This window comes from Diceros bicornis, chromosome 4 (assembly GCF_020826845.1).
Source record: "Diceros bicornis minor isolate mBicDic1 chromosome 4, mDicBic1.mat.cur, whole genome shotgun sequence".
NCBI lineage: Eukaryota > Metazoa > Chordata > Mammalia > Perissodactyla > Rhinocerotidae > Diceros > Diceros bicornis.
In genome coordinates, this window is record NC_080743.1 from 95,758,351 (window position 1) to 95,771,945 (window position 13,595).

The 13,595-nt window shown below is 37.3% G+C and overlaps 1 protein-coding gene across 2 annotated transcripts in view; it reads left to right on the forward strand.

Moving 5' to 3' along the window:
- The window catches only part of KIFAP3 (kinesin associated protein 3), a 171,568-nt gene that overhangs the window by 26,607 nt on the left and 131,366 nt on the right, over positions 1–13,595 (forward strand). The gene's annotated exons all lie outside the window — the stretch shown is intronic.

A 13,595-nucleotide genomic window follows, 5' to 3' on the forward strand; every position in this document is an offset into this window, starting at 1 on the left:
AGTATTTTTAAAATTGTACAACTCATATATTAATATATTGTTTTAAAAGAATTAGAATATTACAGATAAAACCCCCTTTGACCATTACTCTATGATCTGTTATGAGTTTGGAATGCATTCTTCCAGATCTTTTTCATACTTTTACATGTATATGTGTATAGATTTTCTTCCTATATTAAAATATAGAATATTACCTTATATGAATTTTATAGTAATTATATCATACTTTTTACTTGGTAATTTTTTTCCTCCATGCAGTAATGTTTTGAAATTATGTGCATATATATACATAAAATGCAACTAATTTTAAACTACTTTTTATTATTGTATTTTATGAAATTATACATATTCTTTAGCCATTCCTCCATTGATCGTCATTAGGTTGTTTCCAGATTTTTCAGTAGAGAATATTGTTTCAGTGAACATCTTTGTACGTATCTTCTTATATACACAAGCAAGGGCTTCTTTAAGGTGTGTACACAGAAACAAAGGTCATACGGAAATACAGGTCATGATGTCTTAAGGGATATTGCTGAATTGCCCTCCCAAATGCTTGTGCCACTCTATCCCCATACCAACAGAATGTGAAAGCTACCAAACTTTATAATTTTTGCCCTTGTATTGTTGGTAATAAACAGTATCTCTTTGTTTTAAGTTGCATTTGCCTGATTTCTAATGAATTTGATCTTTTTCTCATGTCACTAGACTTTTGGAATTTCTACCTTGTGCAGTTTGTATTCATGTATTAAGTATTTATATATATATATATGAATATGTGTATATTTACATATAAATATATTTCCTTTTTCTTTTATATATATAAATTAGTACATAAATTTATATATAGTATATTTATGTTCTTTTTTTATGTACTTAGAAATAGTTTTTCTCAATCTATTACTTGTCTTTTTTTTGCATGACATATCTGTTTCCATCCTTTTACTTTCATCTTATTGGTGTCTTTGAATCAAAAGTGTTCTGTCATAGAAAGCAGATAGTTGGATCATGTTTTGTGGTGGTTGTTGTTGTTGATTTTTGCTGAGGAAGATTAGCCCTGAGCTAACATCTGTTGCCAGTCCTCCTCGTTTTTTGCTTGAGGAAGATTAGCCCTGAGCTAACATCTGTGCCATTCCTCCTCTACTTTATATGTGGATCACCACCACAGTGTGGCTGATGAGTGGTGTAGGTCTGTGCCCAGGATCCGAACCCACGAATCTGGGCCGCCAAAGCAGAATGTGCTGAACTTAACCACTATGCCACGGGGCCACCCTGATCATGTTTTTTTTTTTTTTTTTCCAATCGATTCTGCCAATTTCTGCCTTTTGGTTGGAGTGTTTAGTCTATTTATGATTAATGTAATTACTCATAAAGTAGCATTGTTACCTGACATTTTGCATTTGTTTTCTGTGTTATCTTTTTTGTTCTGCTATTTTTCTATTACCACTTTCTTTTATATTAAATAGATACTTTCTAGTATACCCTTTTAATCCTCTTGTTGTTCTTCTACTATGTTTTCCTGAATTATTTTCTTAGTGGTTATCCTGGCCTTATAGTTACCATCTTAAATTAAAATAATCTAGTTCAAATTAATACTAACTTAATTTTAACAGTATACAGAAACTCTGTTCCAATATACTTCTATTCCCTCCCCACTCCTTTGTACTATTATAGTCACACATATTACATCTTTATACATTATCAGCTCATTAGCACAGTAATATAATTATTGATGTATGTATATTTTTAACCAGATAGAAGAAAAGAGTACAATCAGAAATATGTTTATACTGTCTTTTATATTTATCTATATAGTTACCTTTACTGGTGCTCTTTATTTCTTTGTGTGGATTTAAGTTACTCTCTAGTGTCCTTTCATTTCAGCCTGAAGGACTCTGTTTAGTATTTCTAATAGGGAAGTTCTACTTTCAACAAATTCTCTAGGTTTTATTTACCTAGGGATGACTTAATTTTTCCTTGGTGTTTGAAGGATAGTTTTGCTGGATATAGAATTCTTGGTTGACAGTCTTTTTCTTTTAGCATTTTGAAGGTCATCACACTGCCTTCATGTGTCCATGGTTTCTGATGTGAAATCAGCTGTTAATCTTATTGAGGATCTTGTGTACATATTGAGTTGCTTTTCTCTTGCTGCTCTCAACATTTTCTTTGCCTTTGGTTTTTGCCAGTTTGATTATGATGTATTTAGGTGTTGATATCTTTGAGTTAATCTCACTTCAAGTTTGTGGGGCTTTTTGAATGTGCAGATTAATGTTTTTCATCAAATTTGGGAAGTTTTTAGCCATTATTTTGTTAAATAATCATTTCGCTCCTTTTTGTCCTCTCCTCTTGGGACTCCCATTATGTTTATGTTAGTATAGGTTGGTGTCCCATAGATCTTTGAGGCTCTGTGTATTTTTTATTCTTTTTTCTTTTTTTTTTTTTTTTATTGATGTTTTAGTGGTTTCTAACATTGTGAAATTTTGGGTTGTACATTTTTGTTTGTCCATCACCCCATATATGACTCCCTTAACCCCTTGTGCCCACCCCCCACCCCCCACCCCCACTTCCCGGGTAACCACAGTCCAGTTTTCTCTGTCCATGTGTTGGTTTATATTCCACATATGAGTGAGATCATACAGTGTTTGTCTTTCTCTTTCTGGCTTATTTCACTTAACATAATACGCTCCAGGCCCATCCATGTTGTTGCAAATGGGACGATTTTGTCTTTTTTTTATGGCTGAGTAGTATTCCATTGTATATATATACCACATTTTCTTAATCCAATCGTCAGTCGAGGGACACTTAGGTTGCTTCCACTTCTTGGCTATGGTGAACAATGCTGCAATGAACATAGGGGTGCATAAGCCTCTTTGGATTGTTGATTTCAGGTGCGTTGGATAGATTCCCAGTAATGGGATGGCTGGATCATAGGGTATTTCTATTTTTAATTCTTTGAGGAATCTCCATACCGTTTTCCATAGAGGCTGCACCAATTTGCATTCCCACCAGCTGTGTATGAGGGTTCCTGTTTCTCCACATCCTCTCCAACATTTGTTGTTTTTTGTCTTGGTGATTGTAGCCATTCTAACAGGCGTGAGGTGGTATCTTAGTGTTGTTTTGATTTGCATTTCCCTGATGATTAGTGATGTTGAGCATCTTTTCATGTGCCTATTGGCCATCTGTATATCTTCCTTGGAGAAGTGTCTCTTCATTTCCTCTGCCCATTTTTTGATCGGGTTGTTTGTTTTTTTGTTGTTCAATTGTGTGAGTTCTTTATATATTATGGAGATCAACCCCTTGTCAGATGTATGTTTTGCAAATATTCTCTCCCAGCTGGTTGGTTGTTTGTTCATCTTGATTCTGGTTTCATTTGTCTTATAAAAGCTCTTTAGTCTGATAAAGTCCCACTTGTTTATTTTTTCTTTAGTTTCCCTAGTCTGGATAGGCATGTCATCCGAAAAGATTCCTTTAAAACCAATGTCAAATAGTGTGTTGCCTATATTTTCTTCTATGAGTTTTATAGTTTCAGGTCTCACCTTCAGGTCTTTGATCCATTTTGAGTTAATTTTTGTGAATGGCGATAGCACATGGTCCACTTTCATTCTTTTGCATGTGGCTGTCCAGTTTTCCCAACACCATTTATTGAAGAGACTTTCCTTTCTCCATTGCATGTTCTTAGCACCTTTGTCGAAAATTAGCTGTCCGTATATGTGTGGTTTTATTTCTGGGCTTTCAATTCTGTTCCATTGATCTGTGTGTCTGTTTTTGTACCAGTACCATGCTGTTTTGATTACTATTGCTTTGTAGTATGTTTTGAAGTCAGGAATTGTGATGCCTCCTGCTTTGTTCTTTTTCTTTAGGATTTCTTTAGCTATTCGGGGTCTTTTGTTGCCCCATATAAATTTTAGTATTCTTTTTTCTATTTCTGTGAAGAATGTCATTGGGATTCTGATTGGGATTGCATTGAATCTGTAGATTGCTTTAGGTAATATAGACATTTTAACTATGTTTATTCTTCCAATCCACGTGCATGGGATATCTTTCCATTTCTTTATGTCATCGTGGATTTCCCTCAATAATGTCTTGTAGTTCTCATTGTATAGGTCCTTCACCTCCTTGGTAAGATTTATTCCTAGGTATTTTATTCTTTTTGATGCAATTGTAAATGGTATTATCTTTTTGAGCTCTCTTTCTGTTAGTTCATTATTAGCATATAGAAATGCAACTGATTTTTGTAGATTGATTTTGTACCCTGCAACTTTGCTGTAGTTGTTGATTGTTTCTAACAGTTTTCCAACAGATTCTTTAGGGTTTTCTATATATACAATCATGTCATCTGCAAATAGTGAGAGTTTCACTTCTTCATTACCTATTTGGATTCCTTTTATTCCTTTTTCTTGCCTAATTGCTCTGGCCAAAACCTCCAGTACTATGTTGAACAGGAGTGGTGAGAGTGGGCAGCCCTGCCTCGTTCCTGTTCTCAGAGGAATGGCTTTCAGTCTTTCCCCGTTGAGTATGATGTTAGCTGTGGGTTTGTCATATATGGCCTTTATTATGTTGAGGTACTTTCCTTCTATTCCCATTTTATTGAGAGTTTTTATCATAAATGGATGTTGTATCTTGTCAAATGCCTTCTCTGCGTCTATTGAGACGATCATGTGGTTTTTATTCTTTGTTTTGTTGATGTGATGTATCACGTTGATTGATTTGCGGATGTTGAACCATCCCTGCATCTCTGGTATAAATCCCACTTGATCATGGTGTATGATCTTTTTAATATATTGTTGTATTCGGTTTGCCAATATTTTGTTGAGGATTTTTGCATCAATGTTCATCAACGATATTGGCCTGTAATTTTCTTTCTTTGTATTGTCTTTGTCTGGTTTTGGTATCAGGGTGATGTTGGCCTCATAGAATGATTCAGGAAGTGTTCCATCTTCCTCTATTTTTTGGAATAGTTTGAGGAGGATGGGTATTAAATCTTCTTTGAATGTTTGGTAAAATTCACTGGAGAAGCCATCTGGTCCTGGACTTTTATTTTTTGGGAGGTTTTTGATTACTATTTCAATCTCTTTACTTGTGATTGGTCTATTCAGATTCTCCATTTCTTCTTGGTTCAATTTTGGGAGGTTGTATAAGTCTAAGAATTTATCCATTTCTTCTAGATTGTCCAATTTGTTGGCATATAATTTCTCATAGTATTCTCTTATAATCCTCTGTATTTCCATGGTATCCGTTGTAATTTCTCCTCTTTCATTTCTAATTTTATTTACTTGAGCCTTTTCTCTTTTTTTCTTAGTTAGCCTGGCTAAGGGTTTGTCTATTTTGTTTATCTCCTCGAAGAACCAACTCTTTGTTTCATTAATCCTTTCTACTGTTTTTTTGGTCTGAATATCATTTATTTCTGCTCTGATTTTTATTATTTCTCTCCTTCTGCTGGCTTTGGGCTTTGTTTGTTCTTTTTCTAGTTCTGTTAGGTGTAATTTAAGGTTGCCTATTAGGGCTTTTTCTTGTTTGTTAAGGTGGGCTTGTATCGCTATGAGTTTCCCTCTCAGGACCGCTTTTGCTGCATCCCATATGGTTTGATATGGCATGTTATCATTTTCGTTTGTTTCCAGATAGTTTTTGATTTCTCCTTTAATTTCATCAATGATCCGTTGGTTGTTCAGTAGCATGTTGTTTAATCTCCACATTTTTGTCACTTTCCCAGTTTTTTTTTCCTGGTTCATTTCCAGTTTCCTAGCCTTATGGTCTGAAAAGATGCTTGTTATGATTTCAATCTTCTTAAATTTATTGAGGCTTGCTTTGTTTCCCAACATATGGTCTATCCTAGAGAATGTTCCATGTGCACTTGAGAAGAATGTGTACTCAGCTGTTTTTGGGTGGAGTGCTCTGTATATGTCTACTAGGTCCATCTCGTCCAGTTTTTCATTTAAGTCTAATATTTCTTTATTAACTTTTTGTCTGGATGATCTATCCATTGCTGTAAGTGGGGTGTTAAGATCCCCTACTATTATTGTGTTGTTGTTGATTTCTCCTTTTAGGTTTGTTAATAGTTGTTTTATGTACATTGGTGCTCCTATGTTGGGTGCATATATATTTATAAGTGATATGTCTTCTTGATGGAGTGCCCCTTTTATCATTATATATTTCCCTTCTTTGTCTTTCTTAACCTGTTTTATCTTGAAGTCTACTTTGTCTGATATGAGTATGGCAACCCCTGCTTTCTTTTGTTTGCCATTAGCTTGGAGTATTGTCTTCCATCCTTTCACTCTGAGCCTGTGCTTGTCTTTAGTGCTAAGATGTGTTTCCTGAAGGCAGCATATTGTTGGGTCTTGCTTTTTAATCCATCCTGCCACTCTGCATCTTTTGATTGGAGAGTTCAATCCATTTACATTTAGGGTAATTATTGAAATATGAGGGCTGAATTTTGCTGTTTTGTCACTGATTTTCTGGTTCTTTTGCATTTCCTTTGTTTCTTGTCCCATTTCTTTTGGACTGCCAATTCAGTTTGGTTGTTCTGTCTTATGATTCTTCTAGTTTTCTCTTTGTTTATCATATGTGGTTTTAATTTGATTATTTGTTTAGTGGTTACCTTGAGGTTTGGGCAAAAAATCTTCTGTATGAGATAGTCCATTATCTAATAGCCTCCTATTTCCTTATACTAAGTCAATTCAGTCACTTTCCTCTTCCCCTTCTAAGTTGCTCTTGTTATACCTTATTCTATCTTGTGTTGTGGCTGTGTGTTTACAGTGATGAGGTTAAATTTATTTTTGGTGAATTTCTTCCTTTGATCTTTGAGTTTAGTATTTAAGTGGTTGCTAACCTATTCCGGTAAAGATCTACTATTTCTCTGATTTTGTCTACCTACTTTTCTCCTTACTCCAAGCTTTGTGTTCCCTTTCTCTTCTTGTTTTCAGGCCTCAGGGCCTTCTTGAGTATTTCTTGTAGTGGGGGTCTCATGGCCATGAACTCCCTTAGCTTTTGTTTATCTGGGAGAGTTACTATTTCTCCATCATATTTGAAGGATATTTTTGCTGAATAGAGTATTCTTGGCTGAAAGTTTTTGTCTTTTAGTATTTTGAATATATCATTCCAGTCTCTTCTAGCCTGAAAAGTTTCTGTTGAGAAATCCGCTGAGAGCCTGATGGGAGTTCCTTTGTACGTTATTTTTTGTTTTTGTCTAGCTGCCCTTAATATTGTTTCTTTGTCGTTGACCCTGGCTAGCCTTACCACTAGGTGTCGTGGTGAAGGCCTTTGTCTGTTAATATATATAGGCGTCCTGTTGGCTTCGCTTACTGGTATTTCCTGCTCCTTCCCCAGATTTGGGAAATTTTCAGCTATTATTTCCTTGAATAGGCTCTCTGTTCCTCTTTCCCTCTCCTCTCCCTCAGGAATACCTATAATTCTTATGTTACATTTTCTAATAGAGTCCGATATTTCTCGGAGTCTTTCTTCATTTCTTTTTAGTCTTAGTTCTCTCTCTTCTTCCATCTGGAGTATATCTGTATTCCTATCCTCTAAAGTACTAATTCTTTCCTCCATATTGTCAGCTCTGTTCTTTAAAGATTCCAGATTCTCCTTTATCTCCTCCATTGTGTTCTTCATCTCCATCAGCACTCATAGGTTTTTCTTTATGATTTCAATCTCTTTTGTGAAGAAACTCCTAATCTCATTTAATTGTTTGTCTGTGTTGTCTCATATTTCATTGAGTGTTTTTATGATAGCTATTTTGAAATCTCTGTCATTTAGTTTATGGATTTCTGTGTCTTCGGGGTTGATTTCTGGGTGCTTGTCATTTTGTTTCTGGTCTGGTGATTTCATATATTTTTGCATTGTGGTTCCTGTGTTGGTTTTGATTTTCCTCATCCTGGAAGTCTCTGGTTGCAATTTCCACCTGCCGCCACTGTCTGGTGGTAAAGGGCTGTGTAGTCTAAGCCCCCTGCGCTCTGCCCCAGTTTTTCTGCTGCGATCCGCAGTTTTGTTTTGTTTTGTTTTGTTTTGTTTCCCCACTGCGATCCACGGGTCCAGTCCAGTTTGATCAGGTCTGCCTCGGATCGCTAGATCTGGTCGAGCTGCAGACTCCGGGTTGTGGGGAGGGGGGAGCTCTCTCTTTTGCCCTCTGGGTCCCTGATGTGGGAGGCTTCTCGTTTGCCCCTCTTTATCCGCTCTCTGGGGTGCTCAGATGTTGATGGTAGCCCTGTGGCTCCTCTGAGCCCTCTGTGCGGGAGTTTCCCACTGGCTGAGAGAGCCCGAAGAGCTACAGTTTCCCGCCGAGGGCCGCCCCTCCCCCCTCTCTGGGAGCCGCGCGGACCGGATCGCTGATCTGATGGGGAGGGAGCGGAGTTCTCCTTACCTCTCCCCACTTCCTCTGGGGGCCCAGCACGTTCCGCTCTCAGATGTGCGGCAGTGTGGATCCCTCTGCTCTAGCTTTTCACTGTCTAGGATTCCGTTGTTGGTCTGTGGCTGTTGCTTTTATTGTATCTTGTGGGGGAAGAATTCACGGGAAAGCTCACTCCGCCATGATGCTGACGTCACTCCCTATTCTTTTTTCTTTTTGTTCCTCAAACTGGATAATCTTAATTGACCTGCCTTTGTATTTTTTTATTCTTTTCTACGTCACATATGCTGTTAAGATTTCTAATAAATTTTTCACTTCAGATATTGTACTTTGCAACTCCAGAATTTCCATTTGGTTTATTTTTCATAATTTGTGTCTCTTTATTGGTATTCTTTGTTTGGTGAGACATATTTACAATAGCTGATTTAAGTCTCATAAGTTCAATGTCTGAACTTCCTCATGGTCAATTTCTATTCACTGCTGTATTTCCTGATTATGGGACATACTGTCCTGTTTCTTTGTGTATCTTGTATTTGTTGTTGTTGTTGAAATAATATTTGGCAACTCTGGAAATCAGATTCCCAATCCTTCCAGGGCTTGTTATTTTTGCAGTTTGTTTGTTTAATGAGTTTCCTGGATTAATTCTGTAAAGTTGGTGTATTTTCTGCAGCCCCTGAAGTCCCTGCTCTGTTAGTTTAATGGTAGCTAATGTTTGGATAGAGATTTTCTTAAATGCCTGGCACTAACAGTCCCAGCCTTTGCTGAGGGACTCTGTGTGTGTATGTATGTTGGAGTATGTCCTCAGTGCTCAAGCAGGTAGTTTACAAGCCTTAGCCTGTACTTCCTGCTTATTCATTGCCTTAAGAATGGCCGGAGATGAGAGATTAGGTCCTTCTCTGGTCTTTCCCTGGCATGTACACCTTCCTGCACATGTACATGGGCTTCTAGAGTCCCATGGTGGAGCTTTTCGAAGACCCTGTGAATATATCATTTCCCAGTTTTTCCTTTTAAAGTGTTTTTGTCACTCCAACTGACAACACTGCCACACACAGCTGTAATGTTGCCACCAGTAGTTTTCAACAAATGCCCTGAGAATAACACTGTTTGTACAGAGTAAGCTCTGAGTCAGGTCAAGTACAGTCATGTACCACGTAATGGCATTTCAGTCAATGACAGACCACCTATACAATGGTGGTCCCTTGAGATCATAATGGAGTTGAAAAATTCCTATTGCCTAGTGACATTGTAATGTCATAGCGCAGCGTGTTACTCACATGTTTGGGTGATGCTGGTGTCAACAAAGCTGTGCTGCCAGTTGTGTGAAAGTATAGCACATAGAATTATGTACAATATATAATACTTGATAATAAACAACTATGTTACTGGTTTATGTATATACTATACTATACTTTTTATTGTTATTTTAGAGTATACTTTTTACTTAGGAAAAAAAGTTTACTGTAAAACAGTATGCCATGTTGCTCTGGCAGCAGCCTCATATAGCTCATGTTTACCATATATCTTGATTGCATCATTTCCTTTTGTGCTTGATTTAATCTCGTGTTATTTTGTTTAACATGGCCCCTAAGTATACAAAATCCAAGATAATGTTGCCAGTAATAGACCATGCCAAGTGACTGACCTGGAAATGAAAAGTGCTTGAGGACTGCAAAGGTGGAAAATCAGTTATGGTTATTGCTCGCTGAAGGTATGTCCCATTCCACCATAGCTATGATCTTGAAGAACAAGAACAAAGTAATGGAAGCTGTTAAAGGATCTGCTTCATTGAAGGCAATGAGACTAACAAAAATTTGAGAAGGACCTATATCAGACATGGAGAAACTTCTAATGACCTGGATTGAAGACCAGACACAGAAGTGTTTCCCTCTTAACACTAAGATGGTCATGGCCAAAGCAAAAGATTTGTTTGTGATTTTGAAAGAAAAGGCTAGACCCAACTATGTTGTTAAATTTACTACTAGCTGAGGGTGGTTTAAACAATTTAAGAATCGTTATTCATTACATAATGTGGAGTGGAGTGGTGAGTATGACCCAGCTGCTCTTCCAAGATGCCCTCCTGAGTTGCAGTGCCAGTGAAATGGAGAAGTACTATTTGGAGAATAACATACCTTTCAAGATTTTGCTTATTGTTGATAATGCTCCTAGACATCCTCCTTTTATTGGTGATCTTCATCCCAATATCAAAGTAGTGTTTCTCCATCCAGACACAACCTCTTCAATCCAACCAATGGATCAAGGAGTTATAGCAGCTTTTTTTTTTTTGTGAGGAAGACCAGCCCTGAGCTAACATCCAATGCCAATCCTCCTCTTTTTTGCTGAGGAAGACTGGCCCTGGGCTAACATCCATGCCCATCTTCCTTTACTTTATATGGGACGCTGCCACAGCATGGCTTAACAAGCAGTGCCTTGGTGGGCACCTGGGATCCGAACTGGCGAACCCGGGCCGCTGCAGTGGAGTGTGCGCACTTAACTGCTTGCGCCACCAGGCTGGCCCCTATGGCAGTTTTTAAGGCCTACTATCTGAGGAGGGTCTTTGCCCAGGCTACTGCTGCAACTGAGGAAGACACTGATGTAGTTTTGGAAGGATTACAACATCTGTGACTGCATCACGAACTTTTCTTGGGGCCAGCCCAGTGGCTTAGCGGTTAAGTGTGTGTGCTCCGCTACTGGTGGCCCGGGTTCGGATCCTGGGCGCACACCGACCCACCGCTTGTTGGGCTGTGCTGAGGCGGTGTCCCACATACAGCAACTAGCAGAATGTGCAACTATAACATACAACTATCTGCTGGGGCTTTGGGGTGAAAAAGGGAAAAAAAGAGAGGAGGATTGGCAATAGATGTTAGCTCAGGGCCAGTCTTCCTCAGCAGGAAGAGGGGGAATGGCATGGATGTTAGCTCAGGGCCGATCTTCACAAAAAAAAAAAAAGAACTTTGCTTGGGCTTGGGGTGTAGTCACCAAGGAGTGTATGAATGACATCTGGAAGAAGACACTCAGGAGGTTTGTCCATGACTTCAAAGGATTTGCCAAGGATGAGGAAGTTTAAAAAACCAACAAGGCTGTGGTTGAGATGGCAAACAACTTGAACTTGGATGTGGATGAGGATGACATTGGGGAACTCCTCGAGGTGGTTCCTGAGGAACTGACTAATGAGGAGTTGTTGGAACTGGAACAGGAACACATAGCTGAAGAAGAGGAAGAGAAAAGGAAACTGCTGGAGAAGGAAAAGAAGAACCGCCAGGAAAATTGACAGTGAAGGGTTTAGCAGAGCTTTTGCAGAGCTCAACAAGCTCCTTAAACAGTTTGAAAACACGGACCCCAACACCAAAAGGTTTTCATTAATAGAGAGGAATGTTCATGGTACTTTATCTGCTTATAAGCAAGTCTGTGATGAAAAAAAGAAACTAAGCAAACCACCATGGACATATTTCTGAAAAGAGTGACACCTCCTCAAGAAGAGCCTCAGGCAAGTCCTTCAGGAGGTATTCCAGAAGAAGGCATTGTTATCATAGGAGATGACAGCTCCATGCATGTTATTGCCCCTGAAGACCTTCCAGTGGGACAAGATGTGGAGGTGGAAGACGGTGATTAGTGATGGTCCTCACCCTGTGTAGGCCTAGGCTAATGTGTGTGTTTGTGTCTTAGTTTTTAACAAAAAAGTTTAAAAAGAAAAAAAAAATTAAAAATAGAAAACAGTTTATAGAATAGGGATATAAAGAAAGAAAGAAAAGAAAATATTTTTGTACAGCTGTATAATGTGTTTGTGTTTTAAGCTAAGTTTTGTTACAAAAGAGTCAAAAAGTTAAAAAAAACTTTATAAAGTCAAAAATTTACAGTAAGCTAAAGTTAATTTATTATTGAAGAAAGAAAAATATTTTTTAATGAATTTAGTGTAGCCTAAGTGTCCAGTGTTTATAAAGTCTACAGTAGTGTACAGTAATGTCCTAGGCCTTCACATTCACTAACCACCTTACCCAGAGCAACTTCCAGTCCTGCAAGCTCCATTCATGGTTAGTGCTCTATACAAGTGTACCATTTTTTATCTTATATCATATTTTTACTGTACTTTTTCTATGTTTAGATATGTTTAGATACACAAATACTTAGGATTGTGTTACAGTTGCCTGCAGTATTCAGTACAGTAACATGCTGTACAGGTTTGTAGCCTAGGAGCAATAGGCTATACTATAGAGCCTAAGTGTGTGGTATGCTATATATCATCTTGGTTTATGTAAGTATACTCTATGATGTTCACACAATGACAAAATTGCCTAATGATGCATTCCTCAGAATGTATCCCATTGTGAAGAGACACCTGACTGTAAAGACAGACCCTGGGAGTGGAGTGTTTCAGCAAGCATCCAGATAGGTCAGATAGTAACACTTCTCTGGAATGGGGATTTTAGGGAGTGCTAAACTGTTCTGCCTCCAGAAAAATGAAATAAGTGAAAGGAGAAAAACGAAATAAAATTTGGAAAACAAGCCACTAAATCTATGCCTAAATTCGTGACATTATGGTACATCATTTTCAAAAGAACATTCCAAGACATACTCTTTCCTCTATATTATAGTGGTAAATGCCTTTGGTAATACTGATTAAACAAGGCTAAACCAGATTCTTTATTAAGTAGGACTTTTTGGAGCTTTTACATGTTAATGTACATTGCCTACCTATTTACTTGACTCCAGAATAATTTTGGAGTCAAGCATATGTTATACCATCACTCTATATTGTGAATATGAATAACATTGTGAAATGCTATTATAGGATGTTTGTTAGTTTGTTTAAAAAATTCCTTACTAAGGTGCATTAATAATATAGTGCATTCTGGTTTCATAATCTGAATGGCCAGAAGGCTCAAATAAACTGAACATTTTCATTACCATAATAAATACTGATAATGCAGTCCATGAAGTACATTAGATCCTGAGTGCCTATTAAAGAAAGTTGAATTATGATCTCTATAAAATACACAGATATTTTGTTTAATTTTTTATTGTTTTAAGAATTGGTAAGCCATGTAACAACACTTAATTTGAAACCAGTCTCATTACTTTATGTTTACTTAATATATGGTAATTCTTGTTAATCAATGCATTAATTTTACCTTTTTCAAGATAAAAATCTAGTAAGGATGTTTATTAATCTACTCTGAAACTAATTTTGTGAAATATTTTTTGTTTTATTTATGTCTTTGGCATCAATTTAACATGATTAAAATATTAGAATTATTTTTCT